A 22,746-nucleotide genomic window follows, 5' to 3' on the forward strand; every position below is an offset into this window, starting at 1 on the left:
TATGTCGAAATATCACATTTTTTGTTTATAACAATTTAATTTTACTTAGTATGTTTGTTAAATAAGTAGCTACATCATTTTTTTTATAAAGAATAAATTAAAATGTAGTTACACTAATATTATTTTGGTGGATAGGTATAACTACATATTTTGAAATAAAATTACAAACAAGTTCTACAAGTAATTTTACTAGAATATTTTGGGGTGTACCAACTAATCCACCTTTCACCCATTCAAAACCCATTTAACAGGTGCTTTTCTCACATTACCAAATTAAATTTTTTAATGATTTCAAAAATACCCTCTATCAATGGCATCTCCAAGCCTAAAACCCTATAAAAATTCTCTCGTAATGGCCGTAGAGCACCTGAAAAGAGAAACGACTATTTCTATGCACCGAGTGCGAGCAAAACAGAGTTATGAAAGAAAGCGCATGCCCTGCAAAGTCGCCAGCATTTGCTTGCAGGATCCAGAATAGATTAGTAATGTCTTCTGTGGCGGAGGCGCAGGCGCCTTTGAGTCGACGTGTGAAGGCTTCTTGGCGGGCGTAACCACTCTCGAACTTCGGCTGATACCATGAATCCGAAACCTGCATAACAAGTGTACTGTGTGTGATAATAGTTTGAAGTAATAGTGAAAATAAAAATTTTATTAAACGTTTTATGGATTCTATTTTTGACGGCTACACAATAGATCGCAGAGTCGGCGCGAGTTATTGCTAGTGTAAGTGTTAATGTATTTATTTATTAGTTCTTTAAATTGATGATACTTTAAATGATTTGTTTCAAATTGGGTGAGAGTTGCGGAGACGTCAATATTTTTTTGATTATTAGTTTTGCGTTTTTTATTATTAGTCAGATTTATTTGAACTACAAATTAATACGTTAAGAAAATATAGATACGCCCACTTGCGTTGATGCAGCATGCTTTAGTTAAGAATTTCTTGTGAATATTTTTCTTACACGTGAACACAAAACAGCGATAGATATTTTACAATTAGATATCATCACAAATGAAAAGTCAATAACAGTTAGATACCTAATTAATAATTTTAATATATTTGTGTACAGAATGTTTTCTTTAAGTACCTACATTTATTATTATGTTTCTAACAATTATTACAATTTGCTACAATATGTCTTGAAGACTTGAAAATTCCGGAAGTTTGTAGAAGTTATCGACGGAAAAATGAGAGCTTTTTTATGACAAAAAATAATCTGGGTTTATAAATCAAAATATTTTTTATTTAATTAACTTTTTGCCTTTCTGTTCCATTTAATAAGAACTCAAGACAAGTAGAAAACGGTAATTAGACGAACCAAAAAAAGTGCCTTTTTTCATTTGGAAGATTAAAAAAGATTACTTACCTACTTATTAAAAATCGATTGAAATATGGTAGCACCAAACCAAATAATAGTTTTCTGAATCAAAAATAGCTTTGTCATTCGATGCCTATTCGCAATTCAATCTTTGCGAGCTCTCGCTTGCAATTTCCTTTTAATTCCTGCTTCACTTTACTGCCGAAGGATACAAGAAGTATCACTATAAAATCCAGTTCTTATAAATGGCACCATAAATGTGAAATATATTTATTAGGTGCCAACCTCCAGTCTTGTAACCCTATCTCGGTATCACGGGAAATCACTGAGATATTTCTTGTCAGAATAAATCATTGTTATAGAATTAATCAGACATTTGTTTATGTTTCGCGCATTTCGAATCGACTTATAAGTCATCGTAAAAGTTAACTGACCGCAAAATGATCATTTCGCAAAGGAAACATTTTTGTATTTAATTATTCTAAAGCTTTACAAATTTATTTTATGCTTTATTAAAATAATAACGGGCTTTCGAACGTATCTAATCTTGAGTTCCGGAAACTTTATTGCTTTTATGTCGCGAGGAATTTATCAGTTTGCTCACGAGTATTTGCTAATTAAAGAAAAATGTGTCATTCGGGAAATTAAATTTTTTTAGTGTTGATCAGATTGTCGAATTTATACCTCTTTTAGAGCGACGCCATTTCAAATGCAGGTGTAAAATGTTTTACTCTTTCAAGAATTTTTTTACAGCTCTGAATTTTTCGAATATTAGTATTAACATTGCTTATTAGCTGTGAATAAGTTGCACATCGTATTAAAACTATTTGAGTGAAAAATTTTAAGGTACTAAACATGCAATTAAACGAAAATTAACTTGTTTTAACACCAACAAATATTCTATGGTCCGCCTCACAAGAACAATGTAAAATTTAACTACCTGGCTTGTGTCAACAAAAATTCATTGATTTTAAAATTGTGGAATAATGACGGCTATAAAATGCGCAAATGGAATAATTGTGACAAAGATTGAGAAGGGTTTTAACTAATTGTAACGATGGCATGTTAATTGCACATTTAAACACAAGTATGTGAAAGGCATCTGACACTTCTAATAAATTATGCGCTTAAAATTGCATAGGTATATGGCCACTTAGTAATTATTTAAGTATTCAATAGCTTCCTTTTCGGTATACCTACATCAAACTTGTTAATAGTAAAATTAATTACAACAGCTATAAATACTGTGTTGTCATTCATAAAGTGAATTATTATAATATTTAAGGTGTATAGCTACTTAGAACGCGGCTATTGTATTAAGGCAAAATGTCAGAAGTCATCGCTACTTAATTACTTATAGTCTGTTATGCATTCAAATTTAAACAGCAGGAAAACCTTTCACCACAGCAGTGGTGTACCTAAAGATGTAGGCGAAACTAATTATTTCTGCATCAAAAACAATGGAGAAGAAAAACTATAAAACATAATAGGTATAGAAAAAACCATATGTTACTTTTAAAAATGAAATAGGTAAAAAAATGAAAAAATATTGGAGCAAAGTTTGAAAAATGTATAATTATAATGATTTAATTTAAACAAGAAAAGCATTATACTCGGTATACCCGAATACCAATCTACAAATTTAAAATACTAGACGTTTAAAATACTATAAGTAAGTATAAAATAATTATTTGGTATTCATTTGGAAGCATTAATAAATACTTTATTTTGGTAGGTATAGAGGTTTCGGTTGATTGTCTGCAGAACTTATGTCATTTAACAAACGAAGAACTCTCAAGCAGGTAATTAAAAACAAAAGAAGTTTAAAAACCGATTTTTGTGTAGAGCTCGTTAACGGCACTATTCTATTCTTTGTAAAATATTTTTTAAACTTGATTTATTTATTTTAATCAGATGTATTTTTTTCTAAATTCTGTATTATTCCTTAACATTTAATTTTCAAAAATATCAAACTTTTATTGTAAATCACTTTCAAAATTATTTATTCGTTCCATTTATAGATTAATTCTATTTTCATTACAGTTTTTTTATTTTGATTTTATTTTGTGTGTTTGTTTTATTATGTTTTAAAATAAAGTTAGTAGATGTTTTTGTTTTTTAACTTATTTTATTTTAGTTTTTTAACTTTTTACTGTAACTGCCTTACCTACTTAATGAGATAAATATGAAAAACTGTTTTTTTTTGGTGTTTATACGCATTTTGTAAAATTTATGGATACCTAGGCATAGGTAGGTACTATTAGGTATCTAAAAAACAACTTTATTGTGAAATTAGCAAGCTATTTTTTTAACTGTAAAAAATGTTTATCTAAAAACAAATTCTGCGACAAAAATAGAAAGAATTCAAAACTACGTAACCGTTAGTGATAAAGAAGATACTTGGCATGTGCCCACTTGGTTAAGATAATAAAATAGTGCGTTTTTTTTGAGGACAAAGATAGTTAGAAATATTATTGTTAATTTTTTTTATACGTTGATAAATTATTAACAGTGGTTTTATAAAATACATTTTATTAAGACGGTTATTGACAATTTTTTTAATAGTAAATCTTTGCGTGGTTAAAGTGTCAAAATTCAGAACTTCAGTTTGCTACCAGATTTGGAACAACCTCTAGGTATAATATTTTTTTAAGCTTTAATTTTTATTAAATAAGATGAATATCTAAGTGTGTAGGTACCTATACAGGGTGTTTCACATAATTTTACGAGGCCTGCGCCTGTAAGATGCAATTAATAATACATATTCCGATACGAACTCGATTACAAATTTTGAAAAATTGGATAATCTTCTCTAGTTTGTTCACCCTTTCAAAAATTACCTACAATGTTTTTAGTTAGTTAGTGATTAAGATAGATAAACTACAATCATTCATGATAGAACAAATGATAATTGTTTCTGAAAAGCTGCAGTTTATGACTATTAATGAAAAAGGGATTAGTTTGACAACGCGTACATTAGGCGCAAGCCTCGTAAAGTTATGTAAAACACCCTGTATAAAAAGAATATTTTTGAAACGACTTTAAAAAAGTGGATTAGATAATATTCTCTGTTTGCGTTTCAATTTGTATTTTCTGTCATTATTTTTTCCAAGGGTTATACTCTATTTTCAGTGTGTTTTCGATTAGCTGTAGCGCTTTAAACGTAGTTTTAGCGTCCATTCTGCGTAATAAGATTTGTAATGATCGTGAAACAGTGGAATCTGAATGTTCCAAGTCAATTTCACGGCTTGTGCATCGTCGGAAATAGTTGGTTTTATTACAATAATTCATGTCAGTTAAGTAGCGGCTTGAAAACGGAAACTCACATTTGAATACTGTAACATCAAATATAAACATGCAATAAAACGACTATATCATTGTTTTATGACAGGTATAACAATTAACAGGCCACCAAACGCTAATTATTCTTATTATACCTACCTGTCTGGTCTTCGTCTACCGTTCATCTTGCTAGTAGGTATTTTTATGGAGGCCATTCAGAATTTTTATTTGTTTACAAGTTTATTTAACTTAATTATATTGCCTGCCTATATTAACTATTTACACAGCACGAAAGTAAAAGTACTAAAAACTGACCTATGTCATGCACTAACCGTGTATAAATTATCCCATAAACATTGTTTGTAGCTTTGGTTAGTGACTACTTTAAAACAGAGTAAAATATTAAGATTGTTTGCTTACATGTTTATAAGCTCATTTGTGTATTTAGCTTTATCATTACATCAATCACCAGACAAATAACGACCAACAATAATTGATACTTGAACGCAAAAGAAACAATAAACTCACACTCTTCAATTACCGCGAATCTATTAATCTAATTATCAAACCACCCTTATTTACGATAATTGCCAATCTATGTCTCTTCCCTTCTCTCATAGCGAAAGGCGGAGCGTCAAACTTTGGACCCGGTAATTTTGTAATGGCTTCTGGGACGCGACCAATAGCAATGCGCAACTCTCCCTTCTCCATAGCAACGAGGTTTTGCACCAAGGCGTGGTATTGGTCCGTTCGCCATTAAAGCTCTTAGCAACGCTCGTAAATTTTGACAATGTCATTGGCAGTCGCTCGTAAAATGATGGGTGTTGGAAAGTTCGGATGGTTCTCGCTAGAGGACAGTTTGGTTTGAGGATAAAATAAATACAGAATGCAGAACTCTGTACTTGTTTAGTAGAGAAATCTACAATTGGTTTTAAATAATATAACAGAAGCCAGTTTAATTTAATTGAAATAATATAAATGACTAAATATTTATATTTTTTAACTTTTGATTAGGATAAATATTTGACCTGGTTAAGTTACAACTCTCTCGTTTAGATGTCGCTGTTTTAGTTTTCTATTTTGAGGGTTGTTAGGGGTGGACTTGAAGCTTCTTGAAATATTCGCTAGGGTCTCTCTTTGCTTATTTATTAATCTTGCAAGAATAATTTTTCGCGAGAAATGAGAGTCATTTATCATGAAACAATCTGTGTAATATTAAAGTCATTCAAATATTTTATTGTGTTGTTATGCTCATTTAACTCGATAATGACTTTATGTATGGTTTAAAAGTGTTTATGATCACAAAGTGGTTTATTAAATGTTTCGAGTCCTGTGTAAGAATTGGGTTTTCCGAGGCTTCCATTAATGATATCGATACAGTTTTATGGAAGTTATTGACTGTATTAAAGCCTGCACCACTTATGATAGTAAAAGCAAAGCCATGCAGTGGTTTTATGTCCCGTATAAAATCAACCCGGAGCAAATTAATGCATTTATTGGCCAAAACAATGACAAAATGATCACAAATTCTTTCGTTGGTATTTCAGGTGGTGCTTGATTTTATCTTACTTCATAAATTAAGAAGGCAATTTTCAGGAGACTTTCTTATAAATTAAACTCTTTATAGTTATGGATTTTATAATTTTTACAATTTAGATGACTTTAATGCAAAAATTTTTCTTGAGCTTTGATGTTACCGAAGACATTGCAGATTCCAGAACTTTAATGGTGGTCGCAACCTCATGTTCGATTAAAAAACAAAATTATTTATTGCTGCGATTCGTGAGCTGAGTAAACAATAAGAACAAAACATCTATTACTAATAGTACGCTGTTATACCATTTCCAAGACAATGTAGTCATATAACATTGCTCAACGGCATGAACACTCTTTTTATTTGAGACAGCCAGTCGTGTATTTCACTTGCATTTCTTGTTTTGAAGCTACTTTTATGTTATTTCTCTTGCTAACACGATTTGTATTTTACTTTATATTCTTGCTATGGCGGTATAAATCACATTTTTATAACGCGCTACTAAACAAACAAAAAACTATTCTTTTATAATTTTATTATTTTCTTTCACTTTAAAAAATTTGGATTAGGCTGGTAGCAGGTGGTTTTAAATACGAAAGGGCAGCTAAATTACTGGTCCAAAGCTTAGTATAAATTCAAGCGTCGCATGGGAATGGCTGTTTTACCGACGGGACGCAGCACTCATGGCGGCCATTAAACGTGGGCCGACTCTGCCGGCAATTAAAAGCCAGCTTTAATCCCGTTGTGAGTCCCTCGTTCCCAACTAGCTTTCTGTATATAAATAGGTACCCTTATCTCGTTTACATCTGATGCCAACATGGACGAATAAAGGGTTAGATGACACGTGAAACGCATACGGGTCTCTTATTGTACTTCAATTAAATTATCTCTCGTAAATTCTCTCTGTATTTAAATTTTATTAAAAGAGACATGGCAGTCGTTAAATCTAAGGGGTGAGGAAAGCAATTTGTAAACTGTTATTTTTTAAAAATGCTGTCATTATGAAACTGACTGGTTATTTAAATTTTCAAATTTTACTTAAATTTGAATAATTTTTGAATAAGCGGGCTTAAGAATTATGTTAAAAAATTGTTGATCGATCACTACAAGCATTCAAATTAGAAGCTTTAAAAGTCACCGAATAAATCATAAATAATTTATGACACAAGTTTTTTACAGAATAATTTGAATAATCAATATCTCATTAGGGACTAGAATATTGACTAATTGTTTGATTATCTAAAACACGAAAGGTTTCTATGAATTATACATAAGTAATTAGAAAATACATTTTTTATAACCTATTTTACTAAACCCTGCAACATTTTGAATTGTAGTTTTCTGTAGCTAACAAAAATTTTTGTTACAAACCAAAAAAAAAATTTAAAACTGGTTGTAAAATTATATTTTGGACTTTTAATTAATTTTAAAATACCTACTCCTAGGTATTAAAAATATTTACTTCATTTTTCACAATTACAAAAAAAACTACGTTACTATTTTACACTTTCTAAAAATCAAAAAATAACAATTTGTTATGTTATAAATGTATTAGCCATGGAGTAAAAATTTTATTTTTGCGCTTAGGTAATCATTTTTACTTTTATCATTACATTTACCAAGGTTGTCTCTTTCTTGTCTTTTTGCTGCTTTAGCAATTTCTGGAGAGGCACATATTGTAGGTGTTATATCAGCATTCACTAATCATCTCAACACAAATTCTAATACTGACGCGTGATGTTTGTTTATAAGCATTGTTATAATTTCATTAATTGCAAAGCGTAATGATTAATTTGTTTATTTACTCTTTAATTATATTGTTGCTCTGTACCTAGTCTAAATACGTTTGCGGCTAAAATAGTAGGTACAGCTACATTAAAAAAACGGGAAATGTCAAAAAAATTTAGAGCTTTTTTTTCAATTTTCCCATGGTGTGAACGTGTTTAAAAAAAAATATGTTAAAATATTTTAATGGCATGTCAGTTAAAAAATAATAGGTTAAACCTATTTGAACAAACTATATTTTTGAAATTAGTAACAAACTGAACAATTTAATACTTAATTATTTGTACTTTTAGGGTAACCCAAACCCATCTTGCGTTTCACGGTGCGCTCATTTATTTACCCATATTTTTAAATAGGTAGTTTTGATGGTACTTTTTCTCACTCCAGGTAAGCGACAATTTTGGCTTTCTACTTCGCTTAAATGCAGCATTGCACGAATAAATTTAATTACATTGATAGAAATATTTTTGAGGTATTGTCAAGTTGATAATTGACAACTAGAATCGAATTTACATTTAGAAAAATTACATTTTTCGTTTTTTTTTTTAATTTAGCTGTACCTTTACAAGATGTCCCAGCGAGTTGAAAAAGTCTATTAGTGATCTTTAAATGGTAAAATTAAAAATATATATCTATAGGACATTGATAGATACTAATCCAGTCCATCGCCTAAAATTATTTTCAACTACGAGTATATACAGCGTGTCTTAAAAATAAGTTACAATACAAACGTGTGATTTTTTAAATGAAACACTTTATGTTTCTTATTTATTTTTATGACAATGTTTTTACTTTTATTGTTCGATTTTGCTTAGTTTTAAAAATAAGACGGTTTTTTTGACGAAAACATACATTTTTAAAAAAATTATTACACAAAAACTAAGACATCTAGAAATATTTTTTACTACCGCAAAGAAGAAGGTACAAGCTATAAGGTTGTTACATTTTTTTAGTGTGTTGAATTTGCAAAGATAAAAAAATGAAGGCGTTTGTTAAAAGTTCAATAACTTAAAAAATTTAAATGAAACACTCTATTTATTGTTTTTGCATTTAAAAGATTATTAAATTGTCTTTATAAAATTATTTACTATTAGGTGTGTATAATCAATAACTAAAAAGATATTTAACGTTAAACATTAAAAAAATAATTACTATTGTTTCAGTAGCCAAAAAGTGCACAGTTTCACAAGAGATGGAAGAAATATCACTTAATAATCGCATTTGTGTTAAACTGAATCCTTTATTCTTTATTTTTACAATAAAATAATTCGAATTTCAGTAACGACTTATACAATCTCTGGATAAATCAACATATAAGTGATTCGTGGTAGAATTACTGGATATTGATGGATATTGATAGGCATTGTTGCTACAATTAATATTGATTCAATTATCAATTCTAGACATTAAAAGTTTTTTTAGATGGACAATTTATCAATCTATTACGAGTAGATGCAAAAATAAAAAGTAGGGTGTTCCATTTAGATTTTTTAAGTTTTTAACTTTTAACAAACTTCTTAATTTATTAAATTTTTCAAATGCAAAACACTAAAAAATTGCTACAGCTTTAAATTCTGTACTTTCTTCTTTGCAGATGTAAGAAAAAATTTGTTCTAGCTGTCTTAGTTTTTGTGTAAAATTTTTAAAAAGTGCATGTTTTTATCAAAAAAAACGTCTTATTTCTAAAACTAAGCGAAATCGACTAATAAAAGTTTGGTGTAAAAACATTGTTTTAAAAGGCTACATCCATTTAAAAACACAAGTTTTTATCGTAACTTATTTTTGGGACATGCTGTATGGTTGAAAATAATTGTAGGTGATGCACTACATTAGAATCTATCTATGTCCTATACATTTTTTTTTAATATTACCATTTAAAGGTCACTAATGGGCTTTTTCAACTCGCTGGGACAGCCTGTATATTATTCGAAGTAAAAGTGAGTTTACGTGACTCAGTTGAATTATTTTAATCAGCTTCGTCACATAAACTATTACTTTTACTCCTAATACCTAGGTACTATTAGGTACCTAAATTGTCTAAAAATTTTGAAGTTGGAGTTTTTTTTTTTATTCGCGCAATAAACTACAAATGTTTCAATTTTTTGACAAAGTAATGTAATGTTTTTTTTTTCTACTTTATCCAAACATTATTGTAAAATTTACTAAATATTCTTGAATGTTTTAAACTCTTATTTTAAGTTGGAAGGGCGTTATTTTAAACGAAATAGTAATTAAATACGCCCCTTTTAGATAATGGTTATAGAGCAATTACATTTATGCAGAGTAACCCTTTGATGGTGTTCAACTCGATTATCTCTCGCATTTACATTCAAACAACTGAATCCTTATCACTTTAAATAATCCCGAAGTTGCACAATAAAAATAATGTGGGATGGCCAAAACTTTAGTAGTAACTGTATATCAGTAGACATAACTCTCGAGTTCCAAACATCCCTATAAACATAACTAAGTTAATTTAGTGTAAGACATAAAACAGAACTTCTGGGTCATAGACAGATCTCCTTGCTCTTTCCTGTTTGCGGAATTTAATTTCCGTGAAACGGCCCTTGGATAAATTTTCTGATTTGAATAATTGTGGGTTGTGCCAACAAAGCTGGATCGAATCTAATTTCAGAAATGGACGTTAATATTCGAGGCGAGAGGATAAACAGATAAAATATTCAATCTACGTGTTTTGTCTTGGCAATTTTATTAAAATCTTTTCAGACATTTATTGGATCTTGCAGTTATGCAGCACTTTACGCTTTTATTATGGGTTTAATTTTATAGTTGAACACAATACGAAATTTTGACTCATATTTATTGCCACCGCGAAAATAACGAAATTACAGAGTCGACCCTTCGAACCAGTTTGCAAACGTCTCATTTAAGCTGTGACGCAATTAACTGGCAATAAAGCGAAAAGTTTGTAAACCAGTCTTTGATTTGCGGAAACAGATGATCTTTAATCCAGGTTTTGTTAAGCTTTAACATCCGCCAGATGGTCGGATCAAGTCAAAAAAACACAAGATAATTAAATAAATCTGTCACAAGACTTGCGCCATAATCGATCTTGACACAGGGATGTTTCTGTATTCTCAAGAAGGGTGCTTGTATTATTCACGAGCTTTAAACAAGTTTTCATGTCATTTTCACGCCGTCCCGAGGGAAATAATGCACTCTTTTTTCGCGACTATATTTTTCTTCGTCCTTTTTTTACGTTTCCTTACATAATTATAAATTTAATTAAAGTTTCCCTCGTAAAGAAGGCTTTATTAAAAAGCAAGCAGGCTGCGGATCGATGTTCCGCTTCTTGAATTTTTTCTCACAATGAATTACAAATTGATAAGGCGTACCCTCTTAGGTCATAACTTGAGTTTAGTTTAATGCGAGATGACAGCTCCAAAATGGTGTCTTCGACAATTTATCAGATTAACCTGTCAGGTGGAGTCTAGGAGAATAAGTATTTTTGAAACCCCATCTGAAATAACACACCACCCCTCGTGGAAGAAAAAATATATTTTGCTGAGACTTGATCTATTTTTGCAGCATAGCCGTATTTTGTTCTTTTTCTCGAGTTTTACGAGCCAGTCGCCCGGTTGGCTCCTGGGGTTTTTCTTTCCCAACGTTGGCAAAGCGGCTAGCCGATTATTTTTCCCTGTTGAAGTTTCCTCTCCGCTGCTTCAAACTTCTCTTTCCTGCTAGTGTGCTTCAGCAGGATTTGAGCCACCAGCAGGAAATGAAAAATAGTTGGAATATGCCAGTGTTTGAGTTATGTATGCGAGTTCCTCGCAGCGTCTGATCCACGGTTCGTTAGCTTATATGGGTTGATACCAGCTTTTGTGCTTTGCTTTGACTGAAATTTTATGATTTTTGTAGAGAAACGGCTTGATTACAAAGTCGGGATTTTGGGATGATTATCCTAGAGTTGGGAAGTAATGAGTGGGTTAGTGCAGAGACACGATAAAACTAACATCGTTGCGTTAAAGAAAAATAAAGTCGCTTTATAGGATATTTAATGGGGTTTAAAGTTGTCAACATGAAATGAATCGGTCTTTCATTGGACATAAATTTAATGCACCTTACTCAAGTATGAGTTTCTCATTTGTTGCATTATTTAGTTCAACAGATTTTTGCTTTTATTGTTCTTTTAGTCGGTTTGGTTCAGCTCCAGTTTTACTGCAATATTCATAAAATTTTACCAATATTTTCTGTTATGGCTGTTTACGTTCATTAAACATACATTTATTTTTACAATGTATATTTATTAACCTTTAATTGTATTTTTATTGACACATATTTATTGCTTCATAATTAAACGCTTTAATCGAATCATATCTCTAAAGAAGATAAATATCTACCACTGTGTTATTTTTTAAATTACTTTTTATTACTCTAGTTTTAATTTCAAAAAGCTTTATAAGGTAACACTAAATGTTATTCTTAACAAACAATATAATTTTCTTAAAATACTGCAGAGCTTTTGTTTCAAAATTTGAGAATTACTGCCAGTGAGCAAATAAAATTAGTCAAAGACATTAAATTGGAGAGGGTATTATTTTGAGGGCTTGTTGTGTCATTAATCTAAAAACTTTGGATGTATAATGCCGGCAATAAACCGAAAAATTGTGAATGCATTTAAAACGCAGCCAATAAAATTGTATTTTCCTTATTATGGTACTCTTATTCCAGTAGGAAGCTGGGTCGTAAACTCTAAACGCTTGTTGTTTTATTAGATTGAAAAGTATACAATACAATTTAATATAAGTGAAAACAATTTAAAAAAACTTTCTCTCATTTTGATAAAAATCAATGAGGGGCGTTCTGTGTGCGAGATCAAGGGTCACGTTTGCTTGAGAACCTTCGATAAGACGAACGTTTTGGTTGATGAGCTTTGGGCAAATAATGACTAGGAGCGTTCACAGAGATCACTCCGGAGTCGTTTTCGAAGGAAAGCAATCAACCCGTTGCGTGATGTCGTAAACAGCCTAGTCCCTTGACGAAGGGTAATGTCACTTCAGATACGTGAACTTTGGAACATTGATGGAGGGATAAAGACGTTATTCTTCAGAGAGCCACCTTTGAAGTTTCCATGCATATTTTATTGTTACTTTATTTGTTGACCTTACACATACACTTTGACACAAGGATGACAAATTTATTTTTATGGGCCGTGGGACCGATGAGAAAATATTGTTTGTTTTATTTATGGCTTGTTTTCGATTCGGCAAGCAAACTTCATATCTAATAAAATTAAAGGGAGGATTAACAACGACCCGACCTAATATAAAAAATTGACACACTGAGCTAGGGACGCATGGGACAAATTAGAGATACAAAAACAAATTTTATACTTTAGGTACCAGACTTTGATTCTGCCACAGTTTTGACTGATTACTGTGCACTGACACAAAAATAATCTTGTATTTGTTATTTTTCTAAATAATACATACCAACATGCATATTATTGCACTTTCAAATTATTTAAAAATATATTATTTTAAACATTACCATAGGTAAATACCTATATTTTGGCACTATTTATTATTAAGTTATAAGTATACGGTAAACGGCATTATTTTCGAATAATCTTATTAAAACTGAAAATATTTTGTCTTGACAAAAATGCTCGAACAAGTCAATTTTCTTTTTTTTTTTAATGTACAATTTCCAATTTGATTTAAAATTTTACACTTTTTGGTTTCTGAGTAATGAGAACCTAATGGAAATTCACAATTTTTTCAGCTAATTCGATAGATCTTTTAAACACCAAAATATTAAAAATTACCTTCATAATGTTTTTGAAAAAAAAAAAATCCAAAAAGTGAAATAATATCAACAAAAAACAAACATACAATTATTTAAATTAAGTTGAAAATTTTGTATTCTTTAAAAAGAAAATTGAGCTGTTTGAGCATTTTGTCAAAACAAAATATTTTCAGTTTTAATAAATAAGATTATTCCATAATTTTGCCGTTCACTGTATTTAAAAAAAACACTAATAATAAATATCTCAAGCGTTATAATTTAATTTATCTAAATAAGAAAAACTATATTTAATTAAATGATTGTAAAAAATTTTAACTTGATTTTGTGATTAATTTTTAATATAACAAAGCATCAAAATTAAGACTATTTAGAATCCAGTACTGATCTGCAGAAATATAATGTCGCGGTTGTCAGCAAAAAATACATGTTTCTTTTGAATTTTTTACAAAAATTTGCTGAAAAATAGACAACGCATCTATTGAGTTTATTATTTATCAATTAATATTAACCGATCAATCCATTTATTAGAAACTAAATTGCTTTTTTACATAAAAGAAAACAGCGTAAAAATGTTACAACAAAAAACAGTTGCCCTCGGTTCCAAAAATTTTGAAAAATGTTAATACATATATATCTACGTAGGTAAATACCTCGGTAAATACTTAATCGTAGACTTAATTCGTTAATTAATCGTAAATGTGTTGTTTTTTGGACAATGTTTAACATCTTTGGCTGATAATGATTTATTAAATAAACAATTTAAGTATTTTTAATGATATATTTTGACCAAAACATAGAAAATAAAATTGAAAAATATAGCACTAATAGGTATGCTATAAACATTTTTTAATGTCAACAGGTTAATATTTAATGAGAAATTGGAAAACGATAAAAGTGCTCGGTAAAATTTTTTTTGGGTTATATGGTTAGAAACATTAATTGAAAATTAGACACATTATAATTATTATGTACCTAATTATAAAATTTTAGGTTTCGTTGGTAAACTTTTTTTAATAAGAGTAGGTATGTATGTGATGATAAATTTTTATTTTTTTAACATCAACAAAATTCGATCTATTAAACGTCTGTAGGTATTTTTAGTTCTTTAGTAATATTATTAAAATCTTGTCACATAATACCTTGTATTCTTTAAATAAAATTTTGTATGTATCGTTTGAACTCAGCTATGACAACCTATCTGATGTTGTCTCAGCTCATAACTTGTAAAATTTTATTTGATATTTTCGATTTCCGTGAAAATTTTATTAGACATTTATAAAATTTCGTCAAAGATAAGAGTGAATTTAAAGATTACCTCGGACATAAAATTTCGAATGATCAGATAGAGTCGTGGCTTGGCTTAATTTATGTAGAAAAAATGTAAATCGTGGTGTTTCCATCACCTTGAAAGCAACGTATCACATATGAAACACATGAAAGTGTCGTTGATTGGTGCGTGAGTGAAACAACAGCCGTTCTTTTCCCCTGATCAAGTACTCGCCGCTATTTCCAATAAAACTTATGAGCACAAACAGTTTCGTGCGAAATATCACTCCGACTAGATGTCTCAAAAACCTTGTCGGGAATTCGAAAAAAGCGATAAAAATTCCCGTCGGTTTGGCCTCATTATAGTTCTTCGTGTGCGGTTAAATATCCCCGGAATTTAATTTAAGAAACAACGTTGTGTTGGTGCCACTGTTATTAATTTTCCGTGCTTAAAATATCGACGATACAAATCAAACTTGTTTTACCTCCCGTCACTGAGACCTCCTCTTCCAAGCCCTCTTTGTCTTTGTCAGCCATGCTTGGAACTTTTAACCTACGCTAAGAACAGTCTCGACATCTTAATTCACGAAAAACACACACTTGTGTCCGGTTTGAAGGCCAGCCGTTGACTATTTTGCGGTTTGGGGATAAAACCACAACCCTTCAATTACCTGAAAAGTGAAATTTCGCCCTCATGCAAAACACTTTTTTCAAACCCTTATTCTAAAGTTAGATTTTATGGGTTTATTGGTGTCTTCATTTCACCCTGAGGTAATTATGTGAGTCGTGCCACGGGTTTCTGTTCCATCGAGATAAAGCCGGCTTTACATTCTTCGGCTTTAGAGGGGTCCGACTGCTACCCCTTGCTAAGTCACTACTTTACAGTGCTGGGTTCTGGTTGGTCGACTCGACCATGGATCCGATTCATAACGCTGGTGTATTGTTAAAGATGTAGATGTGTTTTTGCACCAATTGAAGGACACTGAACTCGGGGTGTTGTGCAAAGTGAAAGTGATTCAAGGACTAAGAGGTAAACTCACAACTCTAACCAAAAAAAGCTTTTCAAGCTTTCGACTATGTAAATATAACCAGTACTTAAATTTTTACGATATTTACTTAATTTTTTTATTTATCGTTAATCGCGCCTGTTTGATAGAGCGTTAGTTTTATTATAACGACATTGCATTAAACACGCGTTTATTAACTGCTTAACGATTAGCAATAATTATAAATAAAACTGCATTTAAATTAATTACAAAAATATATACTTCACATTGCGGTTAGCACCTGACGCCATATTACCTTTTCTTCTATCCGAAACATTGTTTGATTAAAATTTAAATTAGTCCCAAGCCGCTTCAACCATTTTTCAGAATCTGAATGTCTTAATTATTTCCTGTTTAATTAAAAAATATTTCTTTAGAAGAATTAAGACCGGTTTTTTGAGTTTAACAATGACTTCATAAAAAATGGGAGTTTATAGTTGACATAAAATTATCCCAGATTATGATTAGCATTTTATTATGGTTTTGGTAGTTTGAGATGAGAGGGGGCCACAGCAGGAAACTTGAAAATCGAAGGCTTTTGTATAGAGGATAATTAAAAATGAAATATGAATTGATATGTTGAAAAGCAATTATTTATTAAACAGTTAACAGTTAAAAATAAATATGCAATAATGGGAATAGTAAAAGTAAAACTACTGTTGTTGACAAACTGTTATAACGCTTTAGCACTCTTTTATTTTTATTTTCTGATGTTCAACAATTTTTTATTACAAAAACTGGTCTGTATTGTGAAATTACAATCAACTAAGTAAATATATTAAAAAAATATGTAAAAAAACTTCCTTGACAAAAGAAATGATAAAAGAAATTTGTTGTTATTTGTTACCAATAGCTGTTATTGTTTTTTGCAAAACTGCAAACAACACACTTGGTACTTTTTTATTTAAATTTTATTTGTAAAAATTTATGTTTTACATAGGTACTTACAATAAAAAGTTTAATCACAATTTTTAAGTTTTTGGTTAAATTAGCAATTATCTCTATGCGCATCCTGTGCATGTCGTTAAACATTTACGTCAATTTTATCAAGTTTATTCTACCGTGTACTATTTTAATAGAAATATCGCAAAAAGTGTACCCCGTGTTTGATAAGCTGATAATTAACTGTTTAATCAAAAACTTTAAACTGCGTTTAGAGACAACCGTTTAAATATGCATGAGGTATGCATACATTTTTTTTTTTAAAAAAGCTCAATTAGCCTCGCGAGCGTTGTGCAATTTAACATGTGAAATCGATTAGAGTGTGAGCTTTCAGAGGAACGAATTTTTCAGCTTTTGTCAAAAGAGCTGTGGCGGTTTATTGGCGAGCGAAACCGGTTTCATTATCTCCATTAAAATTTCTTCAACATCGTTCCCGGCTCTTGATAATTACAAAATGGCTTTAAAAATCGAAACTGTATAGCGACTTATCACGATTGACCGGCGTTGATGTATTTTCAGACTAACGACACGTGCAACTTGTGTAAATTTTATTCAAGGTTTTTGTATTTTAGTACCGGAATATTTACGTTAGAGAATTTTTAAGCTTCGAGATTGGTATAATTGTGATTTTCGCGTAATAGATAGTATGGGATAAAATTTTTATGGCTAATGCAGAACGTAAACGCAGACAAGTTTATTATGATTGCTTGCTTTGTAAATACGCATCATTTCATTGTAAATATTTAATCAAGCTAAGAAAAAAAATAATAATTTTATGTCTATTTCAGAGAGTCTTCCAATTCGGAAAATTTGAAGGTTTTATCCTCGTACAAGGTAGGTGACCCAACAGATAACATTTAATTAAAAAAGTTCATCCATATTTTATAAATTAAGATAGTTTTGCATATCCTGACACCTTATTTGCATTAATGCAAATTTGAAAAATTTCGATAAAGAATTATCGCTTTAAGGTCTCGTGCTTTGCACTTATTTCACCCTCGATTTCGATTTGGCTATTTACATTCTTGTATCTCATATCAGAATTCTGAAACGTTCATAAATATTATTGAATATAATTTACGGCTGAGTCTTGTGTATAAACCGTCGACCCACTCGGTCATTACAACCACCACGTAAATTCTCTCCCTCTTCGTCTCACACCCGTGGAAAAAGCCTGAAACATTCCGATTGCAATTTGCAACAAAGTATCGCGATGCTATCTGGTCTTACAGGTTTCTGCTAGATGAAGTTACAAGTCATAAGTCATTTATTTTTTCACTCATTACTGTTTGAAAAAATAAGAAATCGAGAAAACAAGGGACGAAAGTGGCTACTTGCGGGTAAGCTACTGAAAATTGCATTAGTTTATTACTCGGCCTCCTCGTAAATCAGACGAATGCCTTCTATGCAGAGAGAAGCAATAATATTTAACTTAATAGCAATGCATATAGGTAATGGTTTTATGATAGCCATAACGTTACATGCTTTGGGGGAAATCGCAGAAGCGTAAATCCAAGTAGAAATGCGATTATTTTGATCGAGGAAAATTTTAATTGCTAATGCTTACGAATGGTAATACCAAGTAGGTTCACAGATAATGAACAAAATTAATATTTCATTTAATTTTTATGGGCCACTGTTTTGCAAGTCTAACTATTTTTTTATTATTTAGGTTGTAACTAAGAGTCTATAAACAGAATATAAAATGTAAAAAAATATATACGATTACGTTATTTAACTTTGAGGACAACTTACTGTGATTTGTTAAATTTGAATTAATTTGTATTTTTTTTTTAAATTAGTAAATTGTTGTTAAAAAATTATAGTCTTTGTTTAAATAAAATACATTATGTGCACATAAATCAAAAACAAATGTAGTGTGATCTAAATGATTTAATAATAGAAATAAGTATAATGTACCTAATACTCTAATTAATTGTGATTACCTTATGTTGTTTATTATTACATATTTTTTAATAAAAAAAGAATAAATCTAATAGAAAAAATATTACTGCCATCAGTATACCTACCCATTCCTATCTTATTTTTCAAATCGGTGTAGCTCAAAATATTTAGGTGCAAAAAAGCCAACTGAAACGCTAATAAATAGGTTCTACATAAAACTAGGTACATAAAAATTTGTTTGATAGTTTCACCAATTGGAAAAAGCTTCAAAAAAGATTTTTACAAATAAATAAATGATATTAGATGATATTAAGGTTTCCAAACGAGTAGGTATTAAAAAAATACTATTAAAAATCCTTTTTACACAATATAAGAATATTTTGTAATTTTGTCTTGTTTGTAATTTTAAAACACAAATTTTTATTTTAAACCTTAGAACAAATTGTCTTAGTTGTATAATCAGAAATAAGTTTAATATAATACTCTAATTAATTGTAATTACCTTATGTTGTTTGATTATACAATTAAGACAAATTGTTCTAAGGTTAAAAATAAAAATCTGTGCTTTAAAATTACAAACTTACAAAATTTTAATAGACAATTATTTGATCTGAACTTATTATCATAATTACCATTCAAAATGAAATTAATCTAGAGAATGAAATTTTACTGGTCTGTCTGATGAGAAATCTGGTAATTAACAAAATCTTTTGTTAGAGTAAATATTTGTATAAATAATATTAAAGTACACGTAATACCTATAGTAAATTTGATTTTTTTCTATTTGCAAGATATCTAAAGTGGGTAGGTAAATTAAGACAAATAAAAATTATGATACAAAAAAGTGTATTAAATAAATAAATAAACATAGCTTTATTTCTTAGGAACTTGAAACAGTTGTAGAAAAGGTCAATAGACAGACAAAAATACAATTAATACATTTAAACATTTATTATTTCCAATATTAGAAAAATTAAAAGAGAAATATTCTTCTATTGTGTAAAAAGATTTTTTAATAGTGTTTTTTTAATACTCGTTTGAAAACCTTAATAAGTATCATTTAATATCATTTATTTATTTGTGAAGAACTTTTTTTAAGCTTTTTCCAATTTGTAAAACTATCAAACAAATTTTTATGTAGTTTTATGTAGAACTTTATTTATTTATTAGCGTTTCAGTTAGCTTTTTTGCACCTAAATATTTTGAGCTACAACGATTTGGAAAATAAGATAGGATTGGGTATATGGCTGTAACATTTTTTTTCTATTAGATTTATTCTTTTTTTATTAAAAAATGTGTAATAAATTTACGACATTGGTAAAATTGATTGCTGGGATTTTTGTAAATCGTTTATCAGTGATCGTTTGAGTGCGCTTTTCGCGAAGAAATTGAGTTAAGTGACGTCCGCCATTAAAAAGTTTTATTGTCACGTTAGTGTGGTAGTTCGCACGTGTCTGAACGACCCATAATGATATTGTTACATCAATAAACCTATCTCCTACATCTAAACATTTGACACAACTTTTATATGTCAATAAAAATTTAATTTCGAATATGATTGACGAACCTGTTAGATCATTAGTTAAAGTTCGTTTAATGTGCTCCGAGTTTAGTCGGGTCAGTATATTAATTACCTGTCGAGAATCTTAGTGATTTATCGATTATACTACATATAATTTAAGTGTAATAATGTATGCTTTACGATATCTCGTATATCTTGCTCCCAACACAATCAACAATACTTAGTAGTAGCAAAAACGCCATCTTGCTGATTTTTACTCGAGTCTTGATTGCTTTTAGCGAGTCACTGTGTGCTTTTTGCATTTTCTGCTTCAATAAACACGAGATACATAATTTCGAGATGGAGAGCTATTAACCACAAATGCATTCGTGCGTCGAAATTGCTCGTCTCGTAAAACTATTTCCTAAGATAAAAGCACGTTCGATTAATTTTTAAATATTGCCGACCGGGCAAAAAGACGTGTTTTGCTTCGAATGGAATCAACAATTTAGTTGTTTTCTTTGCGTTCAATGACACGGAAGGAATTGCTGGATATTTACAGGTCATGAATTTTATTCGGTGAATTTCTTTAAAGTTTTGGGCTAAGCCTGTAAGAGTTATTGCAAGTGGATGCAATAAAACCAAGTTTAGATAAACGATTTTCTTGTGCAAAATTTTCTTTTCCAGTTTGCTTCGCTCTTATTTTACTCAAGTTTGTGACTTTTACGGTTGGTTGGCTTATTTTCTTTTTGTGCACTGGGCTTGACATGCAAGGAAAATTGCATCGCTGTGTTGTAATGGGATACAGAATTCGGTTCCTTTTTCAGGCGATATTTATGATATGCGTTTTTGTTTGATAGTTATTAGGTTTCAATCCAACATTTTATTTACAACCTATATGGATAACTCGCGATTTATTTATGAGCATCGTGTATTTTGTTGCAGAAAGTTGCAACGAGGGGTAGCATAAAACTTAATGTCTCTGAAAAATTTAATAGAGTCACAATAAAAAATGTCAGTGATGAATTTTATAAAGTTTATTTAAATTTTGTATACGACGTATACAATTTCGGAAAGGAACGTAAAATAACCCTCTTTACATAAAGTAATATATGGATCGTAAATTATGGGATAATTTTTGAGCAAACATATAAAACGGACTTCTGATTTTCCGCTCAACTTTAGATAAACGTAAGCAAACAATCAATTAAATTTTATGGGAGTTGTAATTGTTACAGTACACACAAAAAATACTTACTTTCTAAATCACAGTACTACAAAAGATCTTTTTTTATACTTCTAGGTGTAAATATAGATTTAACAAAAATGCAAGCGTGTGTGATTGTGATTACTTTCTACAATTATTTGTTTAACTATCTGTAAAATTCCATTCTTTCATTCCACTTAACACCTACCTACACAACTGATAACACTAGACTTTGCAAATTAGCGACATTTCTCACATTTGCCGGCACTAAATTACAAAATATTTTCTGAAATCATCTAATTTTCATCATGCAGGAACGTTCAAAGCTTAACTCATTTTTAGAAGCAAAGTGGCTTTTGTTACTGATTTACAAGGACTAGAAGATTTATAATGAAGCAAACGAGGTTGAGCGTTTTGGCCAAGGTCTTTCCGGCGGCAAAGCGACGGAATTGGTTTGTTCTATTTATTCAAACACTTTCCAAATAAAAATAAAGTTTTGATTTGATTTTAAGACATTAAAATATAAACTTTTTTAAACTGCTTTTCTTCTTTTTAATACCTTATTATTATTAATAATATTTTATTACACTTTTCTTAAATTTGATATAGTATACAGGATGCGCCAGAACTCGCGCCCCAGAGAAAAATTCCAAGTTAGATAAGATATACCAGAAACATAAAAAAAACGTTTAAAAAATTCTGTGTAAAAAAATTTTGACATTTATTTTTTGACATTTGCCATTTTTTATGTCTATTTAAAGATACTGATGATCTTGTATGCGTTTTTTTATAATCATTTAGTAGGTAAAGGTATAAAAACTTTGCCAATAAAAGCGACAACTAACATTAAACAGAGTTACAAATTAGGATACAGGTTCCTTATTTCCTCTTTTAATAGCCTGTAGCCAAAAAACTTGGAAAATTATTTCTCCAACAGAAATAAATAGAGTCAAAGTGCAAAACATTTTTTTATGTTTCTGCTAGCGCGAGTTCTGACGCACCCTGAATAATTTTTAATTTCTAGATTTTTTGACAATGTTTTTCTAATCACACCATCTACACCTGATAACTCTACAATGTTTTTAACTCTTTAGTTTGTTAGTTACCTATGTTTTTATAAATCCTTTGCACTAACAAGTTTTTGAATATGAAAAATTAAACTTAATTTATTTCAAAAATTAAGTTATTAA

General features: G+C 30.0%; 1 long non-coding RNA gene across 1 annotated transcript in view; it reads left to right on the top strand.

Moving 5' to 3' along the window:
- Nucleotides 1-581: 581 nt before the first annotated feature.
- Nucleotides 582-22,746, top strand: part of LOC123007938 — a 49,819-nt gene continuing 27,654 nt past the window's right edge. Inside the window, exons 1-2 of the long non-coding RNA XR_006412902.1 lie at nucleotides 582-723; nucleotides 17,732-17,777. This is a non-coding gene — a long non-coding RNA (uncharacterized LOC123007938). The remainder of the gene's footprint in view (nucleotides 724-17,731; nucleotides 17,778-22,746) is intronic.

This window comes from Tribolium madens, unplaced genomic scaffold (genome assembly GCF_015345945.1).
Source record: "Tribolium madens isolate multiple individuals breed KSU strain unplaced genomic scaffold, Tmad_KSU_1.1 Scaffold_3;HRSCAF=73;Tcas5.2_LG2, whole genome shotgun sequence".
Lineage (NCBI taxonomy): Eukaryota > Metazoa > Arthropoda > Insecta > Coleoptera > Tenebrionidae > Tribolium > Tribolium madens.